The sequence below is a fragment of the Eulemur rufifrons genome, chromosome 30 (genome assembly GCF_041146395.1).
Source record: "Eulemur rufifrons isolate Redbay chromosome 30, OSU_ERuf_1, whole genome shotgun sequence".
In the NCBI taxonomy this organism is placed as follows: Eukaryota; Metazoa; Chordata; class Mammalia; order Primates; family Lemuridae; genus Eulemur; species Eulemur rufifrons.
This window is the reverse complement of record NC_091012.1, coordinates 129719829-129736582: the sequence shown is the minus strand read 5'-3', so window position 1 is coordinate 129736582 and position 16754 is coordinate 129719829. Positions and strand designations below refer to the sequence as shown.

The 16754-nt window shown below is 38.6% G+C and overlaps 1 protein-coding gene and 1 pseudogene across 1 annotated transcript in view; both read left to right on the top strand.

Annotated features, from left to right (window-relative positions):
- CDKL5 (cyclin dependent kinase like 5) overlaps positions 1 to 16754 on the top strand; it is a 115123-nt gene that overhangs the window by 19503 nt on the left and 78866 nt on the right. The gene's annotated exons all lie outside the window — the stretch shown is intronic.
- LOC138378398 (gap junction alpha-1 protein-like) lies at positions 1755 to 2754 on the top strand (annotated as a pseudogene).

Here is a 16754-nt window from a genome sequence, read left to right as displayed (position 1 = left end):
GCTACTTCATGTTAACTGGGCCGGCACCTACCCTTGTAAAATGCCACTTCATTCACCAAAGCAATCCGTACCACAGCACCAGGATTGCTTGCCTGTTCCCCTCTCCAGAGACTCTCAGGACCAGGACCATCATTTTTGACATATCCTCTTTTACTTTTTGTCACCACCAAAACTCACTGGCCATCCATTAGCACAGAATACCTATCCTTGTACTACTCTATACATCCCTCAGTCTGATCCAGTCTTCCCTGACCTTTTCACTGTCCCCCTAGAGCTCCTGAACAGCCATTCGTAATTTTGCCCATGGCCTCAGTCTTGCCCCAGATTCACAGTATAATCTGGCTTTCTGTCCCTGGGCTTCTGCTGCTTCCAAGTGGATGCCTGAGGTAGCCCCTCTATGGCACGGGTCTCAGGCTGTGCTACTTCCTCCTCTGCCTGGTAACTTCACTGCCTGCCTTTTAGTTCCAGGAGTACAGTGAATTCTTCCCCACCTAAAATCTTTGCACCTGCTGCTTCTTTCATATGCAACAGTTTTCTCACCTTTTGCCAGGCTGACTCTGTCCAATTTCCTCAAGGCGTTATCCTCTGTGGAGGCTTTATCCTCTATCAGTGCCTTCTATTTCTTTTCTTCTTGGTGCTTGTTTAAATTTGCAATTGTATATTCATTTGCTCACTTGGCTTTTTTCTTGATTCTAAGATATACATTTTTCCTCACATTTCTGAAATTGGGATGCATCTTTTTTTTTTTTTTTTTTTTTGAGACAGTCTCACTCTGTTGCCCGGGCTAGAGTGAGTGCCGTGGCGTCAGCCTAGCTCACAGCAACCTCAAACTCCTGAGCTCAAGCGATCCTACTGCCTCAGCCTCCCGAGTAGCTGGGACTACAGGCATGCGCCACCATGCCCGGCTAATTTTTTCTATATATATATTTTTAGCTGTCCATATAATTTCTTTCTATTTTTAGTAGAGATGGGGTCTCGCTCTTGCTCAGGCTGGTCTCGAACTCCTGAGCTCAAACGATCTGTCCACCTCGGCCTCCCAGAGTGCTAGGATTACAGGCGTGAGCCACCGCGCCTGGCCTGGGACGCATCTTAAACTGATGCCTTTATTCCTTTCTGAGTGGTGAGTAAAATAATGGCTTATCTTATAATCGATTGTCTTAGATTTAATAAAATACTGCACTTTTAATTATGTTTCCCCCAGTTGATTGTGAATTCTACAAGTACAGGAATTCTATTTTATTCACCAGTAAAAACCAGTGCCAAGTATAGTACCTAGCACCTGTAGGCTCTGAATAAATAATGGTTGAATAAATATCATTATCTATTTGGGAGGTATTGGCCCTGATTCTTCTGAAGATGAATCAGTCAGTGTGTGAGTATGAATTGTTAATTCAGTTTCTGTTATTGAGTCATTATTTTTGGAGATTGCTTTCTTCTAGAATTGAAGGAGACCCTTAGATTTGTCTATTTTGTTCTCCCATTTATGTAACTTGTCCCATGATAGACATATGTACATCCTTGTTTATGATTAGTCACCACGTATGAAAATAAATCCACATAAACTTTTTATGTGGTGTGTCAGCAATTTTTTTTCATTAGGTAGAAAGAGTGAGGAAGGTATCAGACAGCAGCAGACTTTTAAACTTCAGACACTTTGACTGCTTGAACTTACTTTTTCATTTTACTTCGTCCTCCAAGGAGTGTGATCACTCAGCATGCCTGCTTCACTTATTTTAAGCAAAACAACAGGCAACATGAGTGACGGGAGTGCCTTAGGCCAACTCCTGGACAAGGTTCAGGCCTACTCCACAGCTGGAGGGAAGGTGTGGCTCTCAGTCCTGTTCATTTTCCGAATCCTGCTCCTGGGGACTGCAGCTGAGTCAGCCTGGGATGATGAGCAGTTTGCCTTTCGTTGTAACACTCGACAGCCTGGCTGTGAAAATGTCTGCTATGACCAGTCTTTCCCAATGTCTCATGTGCGCTTCTGGGTCCTGCAGATCGTATTTGTGTCAGTGCCCACACTCTTATATCTGGCACACGTTTTCTATGTGATGCGAAAAGAGGAGAAGTTGAACAAGCAACAGGTGAAAGAACTTAAAGTTGCCCAAACTGATGGTGTCAGTGTGGAGATGCACTTGCAGGAAATTGAAATAAAGAAGTTTAAGTATGGCATTGAAGAACACGATAGGGTGAAAATACGAGGGGGCTTCCTGAGAACCTACACAATCAGTATCTTCAGGTCTGTCTTGGAGGTGATCTTCCTGCTGATCCAGTGGTATCTCTATGGATTCAGCCTGAGTGCAGTTTACACTTGCAAATGAGACCCTTGCCCACATCAGGTGGACTGCTTCCTCTCTCGACCCACGGAGAAAAGCATCTTTATCATTTTCACGCTGGTGATGTCCTTGGTGTCTCTTGCCTTGAACATCATCAAGTTATTCTGTCTTATTTAAGAGCATTAAGGATCATGTGAAGGATTGGGAGAGTGATCCTTACCATGATGGAACTGATCTGCAGAGACCCTCCAGTGGCTCCTCATCAGCTCTTCCTCTCTCTACCACATCTCCTCCTGGGGACAGACTAGTTCCTGGAGAAAGAAACAATTCTTCCTGCCACAGTTACAACAAACAAGGAAGTGACCAAAACCGTGCCAGTTACAGTGCATAGCAAGATCAAATGGCGTAGACAGGAAGCGCCACCTCTAACTCACATGCACAGCCTTTTAATTTCGCTGCTGATAAGCAGAATTCTTAAAAACAAAACAAAACAAAAACCCAAACAAACAAAACTCTAGTTACTGAACACTAGCCATCCTGCAGAGCCAGCAGCCGCCTGATGACCTAGAGATCGAGATATTTACTTGAAAGCATCACTATTCTGCTCAATTATTAAAGAGAAAGAAGGTACAATAGAAAGTGTACCTTTGCTCTAGTAGAGGTGATACTAAACAATCTCAGTCATGAGTCTTAGCAGACACAAAGACATTAGACTACCTGAGTTCTTTTGGAGTATCTGGGATAGAAGGATAGAGAGAGAAGTATGTGTTAGTATTTAAAGTGGTTGACTAAAAGAACCTAAATTGCAAATAAAAGTTGCATTAGGTGATGTATAAGTAAGGGCTTTTTCTCTCCCATACTTCCCTAGAATGATTCAATGTACGTGAAAGAGTGATATTCACCATGTATTGATATAAGCAGATGCAACATAAGCTCACGAACATAGATTTTTTTTCTTTTCTTTTCTTTTCTTTTTTTTTTTTGAGACAGAGTCTCGCTCTGTTGCCCGGGCTAGAGTGAGTGCCGTGGCGTCAGCCTAGCTCACAGCAACCTCAAACTCCTGGGCTTAAACGATCCTACTGCCTCAGCCTCCCGAGTAGCTGGGACTACAGGCATGCGCCACCATGCCTGCCTAATTTTTTCTATATATATATTTTAGTTGGCCAGATAATTTCTTTCTATTTTTAGTAGAGACGGGGGTCTCGCTCTTGCTCAGGCTGGTCTCGAACTCCTGAGCTCAAACAATCCACCCGCCTCGGCCTCCTAGAGTGCTAGGATTACAGGCGTGAGCCACCATGCCCGGCCACGAACATAGATTTTTAAGTAGTACACACACAGTGTTCAAATTGAGCCCTTTTCATGGATTTTGTGGTGTGAGCTGATACAATGTTTCTATTACATGATTCCTGCTGGGAAAGTACATTTTTCCCCCCAAAATCCGCCCTCCATGTATCCTACTGTGAATACTGGTTCTGGTAATTATGATTAGTTTTTTTTTCCTTTTTTCTCTTTTATAGAATATAGCAGTGATGCTATTGCTCATGTGAATGATTTTCTTTTTCTGCAATGTAATCATTTATGCTTGACTGATAGAATTTCAGTACCGTAAACAGCCCTCATTAATGTGAGAAACTTAAAAGAAATGCTAAGAGCCAGACTATTAAATGCCCTTACATGAATTTGTCAGTAACTGATATTTCTTGGCATAGCCCTACTTAATACGCATTAATTCATACTTTGTATTCTGAGTTTGGCAGTCTATCTTTTGAGGTGACTGGCATTTTTAGTGTGTGTTTGTACTAAGATTTTATTTGGAAAGCGAGAGAGGTTGAAAGAGGTTTCAGTAGCACCATGTAACTAATTTGTTTGAAGTGTATCCTAAAGAAATTTAACAGTTTCTTCAAATGCCTGTATTAAAACTCATTACATATGATTGGTGAAAATGCTGAGCTTCATACTTTTGTTCTTAACAACTACATAAACAGTTTTATACAATGAGAAATACTAATTTTGTTAACATTTGATGTTAAACTACGATCATAATCAGCTTCATTGCATGCAATGTAGACCTAGGCCATCATACCGTATGTTCTAGATAGTGTTCTTTATTCAATATAGTTTTAAGAGAGCAGCTTGTGTGTCTGCCTCCTCTGAGAGCTTTTGGCTGCATTGATGTTAGCTAGTCTTTTGAACTCATCATTGGTACATCTTAATTTAAGCAAAATACATTGGAATCAGAATTTTAGGAATGGAATTGCAGTGACATTACAGGTTTTAGTATTAACATCTTTAATTATGTGTACCAGGATCATAGATATACCCACTATGTTCAGTTGTACAAAAAAAATGTAGCTGCTTTTTTTTTCTTTTAACTGATCCCACCCTAGGGCACTGGGGGAAGGAGAAGGTGGGGACGACTTAAACATTAAACCTGCTGATCCACAACATGTTGCTGACAGTTTAAACAGTTTCATTTGAAAACCCAGTCTCTTGGTTAAATGAAGAGTCTTTCAGATTTCCTTCTTACAAACTCTTTTGTGAGCGTGAGGAATAATTTCAATTATTTACTAATGAGATGTATGTGTCTACTGGGTACTACAAAAATTCTGAAACTCTGGAATCAAACTGGATACTGCCACCCTCACTTCCTGTTTCACATTCATTTTCATATATAGCTTTCTTTTTTTCTGCTTTTTATCTTGAGATAGGGATTCACATGCAGTTTTAAGAAATGATAGATTCCTTATACCCTTCAACAAGTTTCTCCCAGCAATAACATCTTACATAATTATAGTATAATAGCATAACCAGAAAATTGCCATTAATGTAATCCATCAACCTTATTTAGATTTCACCAATTTTACATCACTCATTTGTGCCTGTGTGTGTTTAGTTATGTGTAATTTTGTCACTTGTGTAAATGTGTGTGTCTACCACAGTCAAGATACAGAATAGTTTTATCACAAGGATCCCTTGTGCTACCTTTTATAGCTATAGCTGCATCCTTCCCTTCCCCTCTCCCTAACCCCTGGCGACCACTAATCTGTACTTCATCTCTATAATTTTGTCATTTCAAGAATGCTATTTAAATGGTATGATACAGCATATAACCTTTTGAGATTGGCTTTTTTTAATTCACTTAGTATAACTCCCTTGAGATTCATCCAAGGTTTTGTGTGAACTAATAGTTCGTTCTCTTTTTTATTGCTAAGTTTATTTACCTGTTGAAGGATTTTTAGGTTTCTAGTTTTTGGCTATTACAAATAAAGCTGCTATGAACATTCATGTACAGGATTTTTGTGAACATAAGTTTTCATTTCCCTGGAATTAATGCCCAAGAGTACAATTGCTGGGTTGTGTGGTAAGTAAATGTATAGCTTTCTGAGAAATTCGTGTACGCTTTTCCAAAGTGGCTGTACCGTTTTACATTCCTATCACTAATGTATGAACGATCTAGTTTCTTCACATGCTCACCAGCATTTGTTGTTATTACTATTTTTAATTGTTATTTTGACCATGCTAGTAGGTGTGTAGGTAATCTCATTATAGTTCATTGTCTGGTTTTTTTGTTTGTTTTTGCTTTTTAAAAAATTCATTGTAGTTTAAATTTGCATTTCTCTAATGGCTAAAAATGCTTATCTGGCATTTATGTATCGTCAGTGAAATATCTGTCTTTTTTCCATTTTTGAGTTAGATTGTTTTATTACTGTTAAGTTTAAGTTCGTTATATATTCCAGATTTAAATCCTTGGTCAGATTTTTTTTTTAAGAGACGGTTGCACTCTATTGCCCATGCTGGAGTGCAGTGACATAATCATAGCTCATTGTGACCTCAAACTCTTGGGCTCAGACGATCCTCCTGCTTCAGCCTCCTGAGTAGCTAGGACTACAGCTGTGCACCACCATACTTGGCTAACTTTTTTTATTTTTTTGTAGAGACAGGGTCTTTTTATATTGCCCAGGCTGGTCTCAAACTTCTGGCCTCAAGCAGTCCTCCTGCCTCAGCCTCCCACAGTACTGGGATTACAGGCGTGAGCCACCTAACCTGGCTAATTGGTCAGATATGTTTGAAAATATTTTCTCCCAGCTTATAGCTTGCCTTTTCATCCTCTTGACAGGGCCTTTCACAGGGGAAAAATTTTAATTTCTGTAAGGTCATTTATCAATTTTTTTCTTCAATGGATTGTGCTTTTGTGCCAAATCTAAGAACTCTGCCTGGTCCTAGATCCTGAAGATTTTCTCCTATGGTTGTTTCTAAAGGTTTTATAGGTTTACATTTTGTATTTAAGTCCATGATCCATTTCGAGTTAATTTTTGTAGAAGGTATGAGATATATGCCAAAGTCTTCTCCTACCCCCAACCCTGCTATGGATGTCCAATTGTTCTAGTACCATTCGTTGAAAAGTCTGTTCTCCCTCCACTGAGTTCCTTTTACAGTCAAAAATCAGTCAGGAAGATTTATGTGGCTTTATTTCTGCATTCACTGTTCCTCTTCTAATTTCTGCAAGAGATTGTATAATGATGTTAATTCTTCCTTAAGTGTTCAGTAGAATTCTCTAATGAACCCATCTGAGCCTGCAGATTTCTTTTATTGGAAACTTTATAATTACAAATTCAATTTTTTTCATAATTATATAATGATTTAAATTGTTTATTTCATCTTGGTTGAGTTTTGGTAGTTTGATTTTTGAAGGAATTGGTCCATTTCTTTTAAATTGTCAAACTTATGAATTTAAAGTTTGTACTGTTCCTTTATTTCCTTATAATGGCTATAGGATCTATAGAGATCTCCCTTGTTTGATTCCCGATATTGATGATTTTTGTCTTCTTTCTTTTAATATATATCAGTCTTTCTAGAAGTTTATCAATTTTAATGATCTTTTTGAGGAGCCACCTGTTTGCTTCATTGATTTTTCTCTATTGGTTTCCTGTTTTCAGTTTCATTGATTTCTGCTTTTATCTTTATTATCTCCTTCTCCTTGTTTTGGGTTTATTTTCTTTTTCTAGTCTTGAGGTAAGAATTTATCTTATTGATTTGAGACCTTACCTCTTTTTTAATATATATATTTATTTTATTATTTTTGGGATGGAGTCTTGCTGTGTTGCCCAGGCTGGTCTGGAACTCCTGGGCTCAAGTGATCCTCCCTCTTCAGTCTCCCAAGTAGCTGGGATTATAGGCAAGGCACCACACCTGGCTTAATGTATACATTTAATGCTATAAATTTCCCTCTCAATACTGCTTAAACAGCATCCCGCATATTATGATATGTTGTATTTTCATTTTCATTAAGTTCTATGAAATGAAAACTTCCTTTGAGATTACTTCTTTGACCCATGGATTATGTAGAAGTGTTTTGTTTCACTTCCAACTCTTTGGAGGTTTTCCTGTTGTCTTTCTCTTACTGATATTTAGTTGGAGCCCATTGTGGTCAGAGAAAATACTCTGTATGATTTCAGTTCTTTAAAATTTGTTAAGGTTTGTTTTGTGGCCCAGGATATAGTCTATCTTGAAAAATACACTATGGACTTTTATATATTCTGCTGTTGGTATTGTATTAATATTTTATGTATGTTGATGAGACCCTGTTGGTTTCATTTTCTTATTTTTTTAGTCTTCAGAAATTTTTAGGATTCCATCTTGACTTACTTATATTGTTTTTGAGTATATCAGTCTGTTTTGTATTCTAAGTTATTGTTCTAAGTATTACAATATACATTTGTAACTTATGACAATCTACTATTATGAGTGTCTTACCACTCAAGTGAAGTATAGATAACTTATTTTCATTTAGGTCCATTTATTTTTAAATGGACCTAAATTTAAATTTCGGTTCCTACTTTTTATTTTTATTTATTTTTTTTTTTGAGACAGAGTCTCACTCTGTTGCCCAGGCTAGAGTGAGTGCCGTGGCATTAGCCTAGCTCACAGCAACCTCAAACTCCTGAGCTCAAGGGATCCTCCTGTCTCAGCCTCCCGAGTAGCTGGGACTACAGGCATGCACCACCATGCCCGGCTAATTTTTTTTCTATATATATTTTTAGCTGTCCATATAATTTCTTTCTACTTTTAGTAGAGATGGGGTCTCGCTCTTGCTCAGGCTGGTCTCGAACTCCTGAGCTCAAACGATCCGCCCACCTCGGCCTCCCAGAGTGCTAGGATTACAGGCGTGAGCCACCGCGCCCGGCCGGTTCCTACTTTTTAAATATACATGTCTTAAATATTTCCTCTACATACATTGAGCACCACGTCAGATAGTTTTATAATTTTTGCTTCAACCATCAAATCTTATCTATGAAACTCATGAGAAAAAGGATAGTAGTATATTCCCCCCTTGTATTTTTGTAACCTGTTCTGATATATTAAGTTCCAACCTTCTTCAGTTATCATTTACTTTCTATTTAGAAAACTTCCTTTAGCCATTCTATAAAGGTAGGTTTGCTAGCAACTTCTCTTAGTTTTCTTTCATCTGAAAATGTCTTTATTTTCCCTTCATTCCTGAATGATATTTTTGCCTGATACAGAATTCTTGGTTGACAGTTCTTTCCTTTTGGCACTTGAAAATTATTGTGCCACTTCCTTTTGTCATCTATGGTTTCTGATGAGAATGCATTGTTCTTCAAATTGGTTTTCTCCTATAGGTAAAGTGCTGTTTTTTTTGTTTTTGTTTTGTTTGTTTGTTTGTTTGTTTTCAGAAGTTTGACTATGATATGTCTTAGCAGGGATTTCTTTGGGTTTATCCTGTTTGTAGTTCACTCAGCTTCTTGATAGTATAGGTTTATGTCTTTTGCTAAATTTGGAAATTTTTATTTGTTATTTCTCTGTTTTTTTTTTTCCAGCTCTGCACTGTTTATCCTATCTTTCTGAGACTCCAGTGACATGAATATTAGATCTTTTGTAATAGTTGTTCCTGAGGCTCTGTTCATTTTTTCCCCCATCTATTTCCTTTCCATTGTTAAGATTGGATAATTTCTATTTTGTCTTTAAGTTCACTGATTCTTTCCTGTTTTCTCCATTCTGTTGTTTAGTTCATTTTTTATTTCAATTATTATACTGTGTTTTTCATTTTGTAAATTTCTTTTTATATCTTCTATTTCTTTGCTGAGAGTTCTTATTTTTTTTTCATTTGGTTCAAATGTGTTTATAATTACTCTGAATTATTTGAATGATGGCAGCTTTTTGAAGTTTTTGTTTGATAATTCTGACATCTCTGTTAGTGTCTCTTGTTAATCTTTTCTGCATGTTGAATTTTTACTGCTTTTTAGAATGATGAGTGATTTTCTATTAAGACCTGGACATTTGGGATATTATATCATTAGACTCTGGATCTTATTTAATCTTCTGTTTTTTTTTTTGTTTTTTTTTTTTGAGACAGAGTCTCACTCTGTTGCCCAGGCTAGAGTGAGTGCCGTGGCGTCAGCCTAGCTCACAGCAACCTCAAACTCCTGAGCTCAAGCGATCCTCCTGTCTCAGCCTCCCGAGTAGCTGGGACTACAGGCATGCACCACCATGCCCGGCTAATTTTTTTTTCTATATATATTTTTAGCTGTCCATTTAATTTCTTTCTATTTTTAGTAGAGGTGGGGTCTCGCTCTTGCTCAGGCTGGTCTCGAACTCCTGAGCTCAAACGATCCGCCCACCTCGGCCTCCCAGAGTGCTAGGATTACAGGCGTGAGCCACCGCGCCCGGCCAATCTTCTGTTTTACCTGGCCTTCTCTGACACTGCTCTGGAAAGGGGGGTGGGTATTCCAGGTGTGGGTGGAAATTGAATTTTCTTATTCCACCTCTATTGACACCCACTATGGAGGGGCTTCTTGTTACTGCTTGGTGTGGATTGGAATTCCAGCTCCCCACTAGGCCTCTGGTGACCACCTTGGCTGGGAAGGCCAGGAATGTCTTGTTACCTGTACCTACATTGGCCTCCACTAACACCACCTTGGCAGCGGGTTGGACACATTCTCTACTCAGAATTTGCTGTCATGAGTGGGGCCACGGTTTTCACTGTTTTATTCAGCTGAAGTAGAATGGTTATTAAAAGTTTTCTTTCTAGACTGCTCCTTTCCTAGTTTTTTAGTTAGAGCAGGCTTTTGTTGGGACTATTTTTTATCTGTGCCCATGGGCTCTTCTGGGTTACCTGTTAAAGTGTTTTTATTCAGGTTGCTTTAAAATCCTTATCAGATAATTCCTACATCTGCTTCATCTCAATATTGTTGTCTCTTAATTGTCTTCTCTCATTCAAGTTGTGATTTTCATGGTTTCTGATATGATGATTGATTTTTTTTAATTGCATCCTGGTCATTTTGGGTATTATGAGACTCTGGGTCCTATTTAATTTTTTTTTGTTGTTGTTGTTGTTTTAAGCAGGTAGCCTCCCTGTTGAGGTGTAGGATGAGGGCTGAGTGGGATGTGTATGTTGAACTTCCCACTTGGCTCCACTGATACCACCTCTGCAAAAGTTTAGCTCTTACTCACACTGCCTCATTGCAGACAGGTGGGGTGGATGTTCAGCTTCTCACTTGGCCCCACCGACACCTTCCCAGTGAAAGTAGGATTCACACTGCCTTGTTGCCTCTGCTCAGTCCTGCAGACACTGCCCTGGCAGGGGAGCCACAGTGCTGCTGCCTAATGAGAGATGAAAGATAAGCTCCTTGCTCACCCCCACTGGCCCCACCAGGTGGGGGGAATGGGAATGCTGCCACCTGCTTTCTTGGGGAGTCGGGATGTGTGTGTGAGTGCCTTCCCATTTGGCTCTACTGAAACCTCAGTGGGGTGGTGGTGTAGTTTTTCCATTGGTGTTTGTCTGGAGTAGGGCAGGTATTGTCAAGTAGGTTTTCAGTTGTTAGCCCACCCCTTTCCTGATCTTTTGGCTGGGGGAACAGGTTTTTTGGGGAGCTTTTTTGGTATTTGTTGGTGGTTCCAGGTTAAAAGGCTTTTGAACCTAGAAAGGTACCCTGTTGGGGATATATAGGAGACAGTAAGGAAACCATGGAACTCACTGCCATGTTATTCTTGAAGTGCCAAAGTGCTACCTTCTTTTCATCTTGTCTTCCTGTGCTTATTCGTGTGTTATGTCGGGGATTTTTAGTTTTAAGAAGGAAGACCTGGAAGGAATGGGGCTATTCCATCTTGACTAGAAACTAGAAGTTTCTCTGTGTATGTGTTTAATATTCTGAAACATTTTATATAATAGTAACATTAGTTTATTCTTCAAATATACTATGTATCAGGCACTGTGATTGACTCTTGGGACTATAGGTAGGACTGAGACATAGTCCTTTCACATAGCTCACAGTTTTGTAGAATTTAAAGACCTGTGAAATTTTAAATTGTCCTGTGACACTCGAGTAGAAAATACTCACAATTCTTTTAGAAATAAAACTAAATCTAGCTCCATACTACCTGGCTTGTGGTATTATTGGAGCTCCTTCCCCTCCCATTGGTTGTTATAAGCCACCTTTGGTTTATGATGTACCAGGCAAATGGGGAAGAGGCCTGGTGCTTAGCTCTTTGTTGTTACCTTGGTTACCATTACTTGTTACTCTGTTTACCATTAAATCCTTTGCCAGGAGCTGCCATCCAGTAGGCAGTGGTTCCCTGGCCCTAAGCTGTCCAGGCTATGGTGCTTAGTGATCAAACGGGAGGAATCTGCAAATACCGCCACTGTCAGAAGTCCTAGACACCCTCTGCCTCATGCAGAAGCTGCAGCCCCATGATCCCCCCAGTCCTGGAAGATCTTCCAGTCCTGGAGGAACTTCAGCTCTCAACATTGACCGGTTATTGGATGGGGAGTTTGGCTCTACTGCCTTTGTGAGTCTGGACTTTATAATAGTAAGGACTGTTAGCTCTCCCTGAGGGCAGGAGAAGCCAAACCTCAGGGACACAACTTCATGCTCTCCAAGTTCCTTTGGAAACTTGCTTTTGATGATTTGGGAATGCCCAAAAGTAGAGCATTTCAAACTTCAAACTTCAAATGGTGGTGGTGGTGATAATGGTGATAACATTTATTTAACTCACATTTGTTCTGAGCATTTTACTTGCATCTTCTCATTTATTACTAATAACAACCTCAGGAATAAGTGATATTATTAAGCCTGATTTTCTCAGAGAGGAAATTGAAGCACAGAGAAGTAAAGTAACTTCTGTAAGGCCACTCAGGTAGGAGGTGGTGGAGCCAGGATTCAAATCCAGGCAGTCTGGTTCCAGAGCTGAAGTTCTTACCTTCCTTTGGAGGTATGACACCTTTGAGTTTCACTTTGCTTTATTATTTGCTTGAACTCAAGATTGATGTATCTGAAAGAAGTGCTTTTGGTGTTCTAAAAGGTGTCACACAACTAAATGTTACTAAAGAATGTTTCTAATTAGAAACAGGTTTTTTTTTTCTTTTTTATTAAACCACATAGATTTGGCAACAGGAATATGAAAAATAACCAGTACATAGCTTACATTTTCAACTGTTTGGAGTATAGCCCTCTGATGATCAGATTTTTTGGTTTATTTCTGTAAGTAGGAAACAATGACTTTGTTAGAAATCTCTGCTTCTTTGTTCGGTAGTTTAGGGCTCAATAGAAAATTTAACCAGATTGTTTCTCATTATGTACATCTGTTATGTATCACATTTCTTTATACATTTGTGATAATTTCTGTTGCTTTAGATAGATGCCTTTTCAAATACAGGTATTAGAATAACTAGAAAGGCATGATTCACAAGTCATCATATAAATATTATCTGTGCCAGTACATTTAAATTCTACTTTAGGGACTTATTGTGAAGTAGTTATAATGTAGCCAAGTTCTTCTATTCAGAGAAAATTCATACTGTCCCTTACCTTGCTTTTTCAGTGAACATTTTTAAATTTTTCCATTCATTTGAAGTGTGGAATCAGAGTTTCATTTACATACACATTATGTTGTCTGTACATGGTACTGTAACCTTAGTTTGTTATATTCTTTGTAAACTCAGAGTGTTGAATATAAATTTTTTGCCATGTTCTGTTAGGGAATAATGTATAGTTTCTCCTAAAGTCATCCATTAGTTTGCATTTTTTCATACCATTGACTCTTAAATTTTCACAGGCTCTTAGCCACAATGTGATTTATCTGAAGCCATTCATATTAATTTATCATCCATACCATTTGAACGCATTTTCCGTTTTGTTGATACAAAAGATTCTTTGTTCTAGCTCAAGAAACCACAGGAATAAGCTTTAAAACTTCAAATTAATTAATTAACCAGGCATTTGTTGAAGCACCTGCTGTAGTGAGTCCTGTTGGATGTTTGGGATAAAGGATGAGAAGGGCATAGCCAGTGACTATAGAGTACCCCACATTCTGGAAAGGAAAGGCTCATGATAGCACAGTGATTGGGGTGTGCTCTCTGCCCTTGAGGAGTTTACAGGCTGTCAGAGAATGAAGATGTAAAAAAAAAAGAACAGGTCATTCATTTCAAAACTCGGTTGGTCCTCTTAACGAGATAATATTTCAGTCATTACTTTCTGCCATGTTTTTGGTTATGTATCTCATTTCTTTGCCCAGTTTGTGCCTTGTCTCATTTCTCTTGGTCACTGTTCCACCGGAGATACTTAGAACAGCTGAACTGCCTAACTCATCCATTCTATTCTTTTGGAGGACCTTTCTGCTGTGTTTTAGGAACACAATTAAGTGAGGCCCCTACCCTCATGGATCTTAATTACTGTCTGGGCTGGGAAGTGAGGCTGTGTGGCAAATCATAGATCCCATTACAGTTGTGGTGCATGCTTTGCTGGAGGTATGGATAGGGTGCTAGGGATCACAAAAGAGGAGTACACAAAATGGGAAGGGTGGGGGGGAATCCTGCAGTACTTTCTGAAGGAAGATTTTGAAGGAGACAACAGAATGAACTAGAAGGAGGGCTGGCTTCTTGTTATTCAAGTAAAGCTAAAACATCACCTCCTTGGATGAATTGTCCAGTTTTGTTTTCTTTACAGCAGTTACCATTATCTTCTTATTCTGTTACTTGTTTACTGGTTATATGTCTCCTCCCTCCAGAATGTAACTTCTGTAAGAACAGGGGCCCCATTTGTCCTGTTTCCTGTGTATCCCTAGTGCTTAGCACAGTGCCTGTCACATAGTAGGAGCTTGAAAAATGTTTGTTGGTTGAATAGAATGAATGCTTGAGGCAGAGTGTGGGCAGATAAAAGCAAGTATATGTGAAGGCTTAGTTGAGAAACTGCAAATAATTAGGTGTGACATGAACAAGGGAGCTTTTTCCTAAAAATTAGGAAGTAAGGCATGAAATTAGAACTTTATATCCTGAAAGCCTTGGAAAGCTGCCAGACTGCATGGTATATAATATATCATTCTTTTCCTGAATTCCTGTGATTGACAGCCAAGTATTTTTAAAATATCTATTATGTGCAAAACTGATGACCTCACTGAGGCCTTTAGAGAATATTATTTGAAGAGGATTTTAACTAGAATACTTCAGTGATGTTCTTGACATCAGGTAACCAGACATAAAAATTTTGTTCAGGTTTATAGTGTTCTTTGGCTAATTCTCTGGAAACATTGAATAGCTTGAGACTTACATGCCACTATTGTTTTAATGGCACTGCCACTTTGGGGAGGTTTATCTCTTCCTCCTCCTCCTTCCTTTTTGCTTTAGTGCTCAAGGTAGCATATATAGGTCATCACACTTCCTTATGTGGTAGTGGTAATCAGTTCCTTTTCCAGGCCTGTGTGACAATATGATACAGCTCAGTCCAGCAGACATTATATTACATACCTACCATATGCAGATAAAATGCTGGGTACTTAGATGTAAAGACAAAGTAGACACAGCTCTTTGAAAAATAGTATGGGTTGCTGATTTGATACTCTTTCTGTGGTAAGAGAAAGTAAATCTGGCATTTTTTAGTATACCCCACAATGCATAATAAGATATAAGGGGGTTCTTACTAATTAATTAGATAATTTGAAAATAAGTTTTTAGGAAAAGAAAATAAAAGTTTTTATTACCTATGTTGAATATATTTTCCAGTTTTCTGTGTGAATACAGTTATGGCAAAAAGCAATGACTTGGAACTTTTTTTTCAGAATTTGGTTGTCCTGTTTCCTTGGTCTGCTTCTGTGTGAACACGTCAGAAAGTGTGATCATGGGGTCCCTAGAGGTAATCCAATGTCATTGTTTGAATAGGGAGTTTCTAGTTTCTCTTGATGTATCTTAGCAGTTTTTCCTGTCTTACAGTGTTATAGTGATTGTGCACTTGAGGGCCATGTGCTTAAGTAGCCTGAAGATATTATACAGAACATAATTTCTGGTTTTTTTGTTTTGTTTTGTTTTGTTTTTTTAAACTTCGGAGTTTTGTTAAGCATGCTTCTGTCCTGAAACCCAGCCATATTTCTCAGGAATTGGAAAAAATTAAACCTTGATGTCTTGGCTTTGTTTACCACATTTCAGTATTCTCTTTGTCTTCTTTTATAGAAAAATGTAAAATTAAGGGAAAATGTAAAATGTAAAATTAGCCAAAAATCAAGACTTACAGATTTTATATATATGCATCCACAATTCATCAGCATGTTGGTGAATAACAGCAAAAACAGGATCAGCCATTCTTTTCCTAAGTGGTAATTTATAACCATTTTAACTCTACTCTAACTTCAGCAGAGAGTATAAGTATGTACTCTTGGGCCTGGTTTTTGTTAGGACTCCCATGAAGCACTGAGCAACTTGCTCTGTAGTAGCTATGCTGTTAGCTTCCTGTATATTGTTTACTCACAAATAACTGCAAAAATTAAGTATGCCGACTTCGATGTTGGCTACATAACTAACTAGAAAATTTGGTCACAAGAAAGGCATAGTCAGTCCCCCCTTCATAAAGGAATCTGTAGCAAGCTGTATCTATCACTAGTTCAACAGAATATTAGATTTTTCTCTTCATTTGGACCATGTGTTTTTATACTGATCATCGGTCCATAATTTTAACCCTTTCTTTGTTTTTTCTTCTGTCACTATTCCTGAATCTTTATATATTTAGAAGGAATAATATTTTGGGGATACCTACCTAGTGATGTATCTGGTCAATAAATTTGTTTTTGTCTTCTGACCTTTTCTTTGATCCTGGCTCTAGGAAAGAGACCAGGATGAATGCCACTTTGTAGGGGAAATTTTTTTGAATATTAAAAGAGAAAGGAAAGGTGGTCCATTCAGGTGCCAGAGGAATGTAGGAAGAAGAGGTAAAGTTAAAACAGGCATGTAGTCAGGTATATATGTCTTAATATTCCCAACACCGCCACCACCTTAGGGAACTGGAATTCTAGATTTAGGGGGATAGGTAGGTTGAGGGTAAAGCCAAAAGTGAAGGAAGCTTATGCCCCATTCCCCTCTTGTAATTCAAGGAAGAAACTGCCTTGTAAGGTTGCTTTATTGCAATGTAAGCAGTGGCAGCAGAAAAATATGTAGCAGGTTGTGGTTAGGTAGAAAAGAGGACTCCTTGGCCTCCTTCA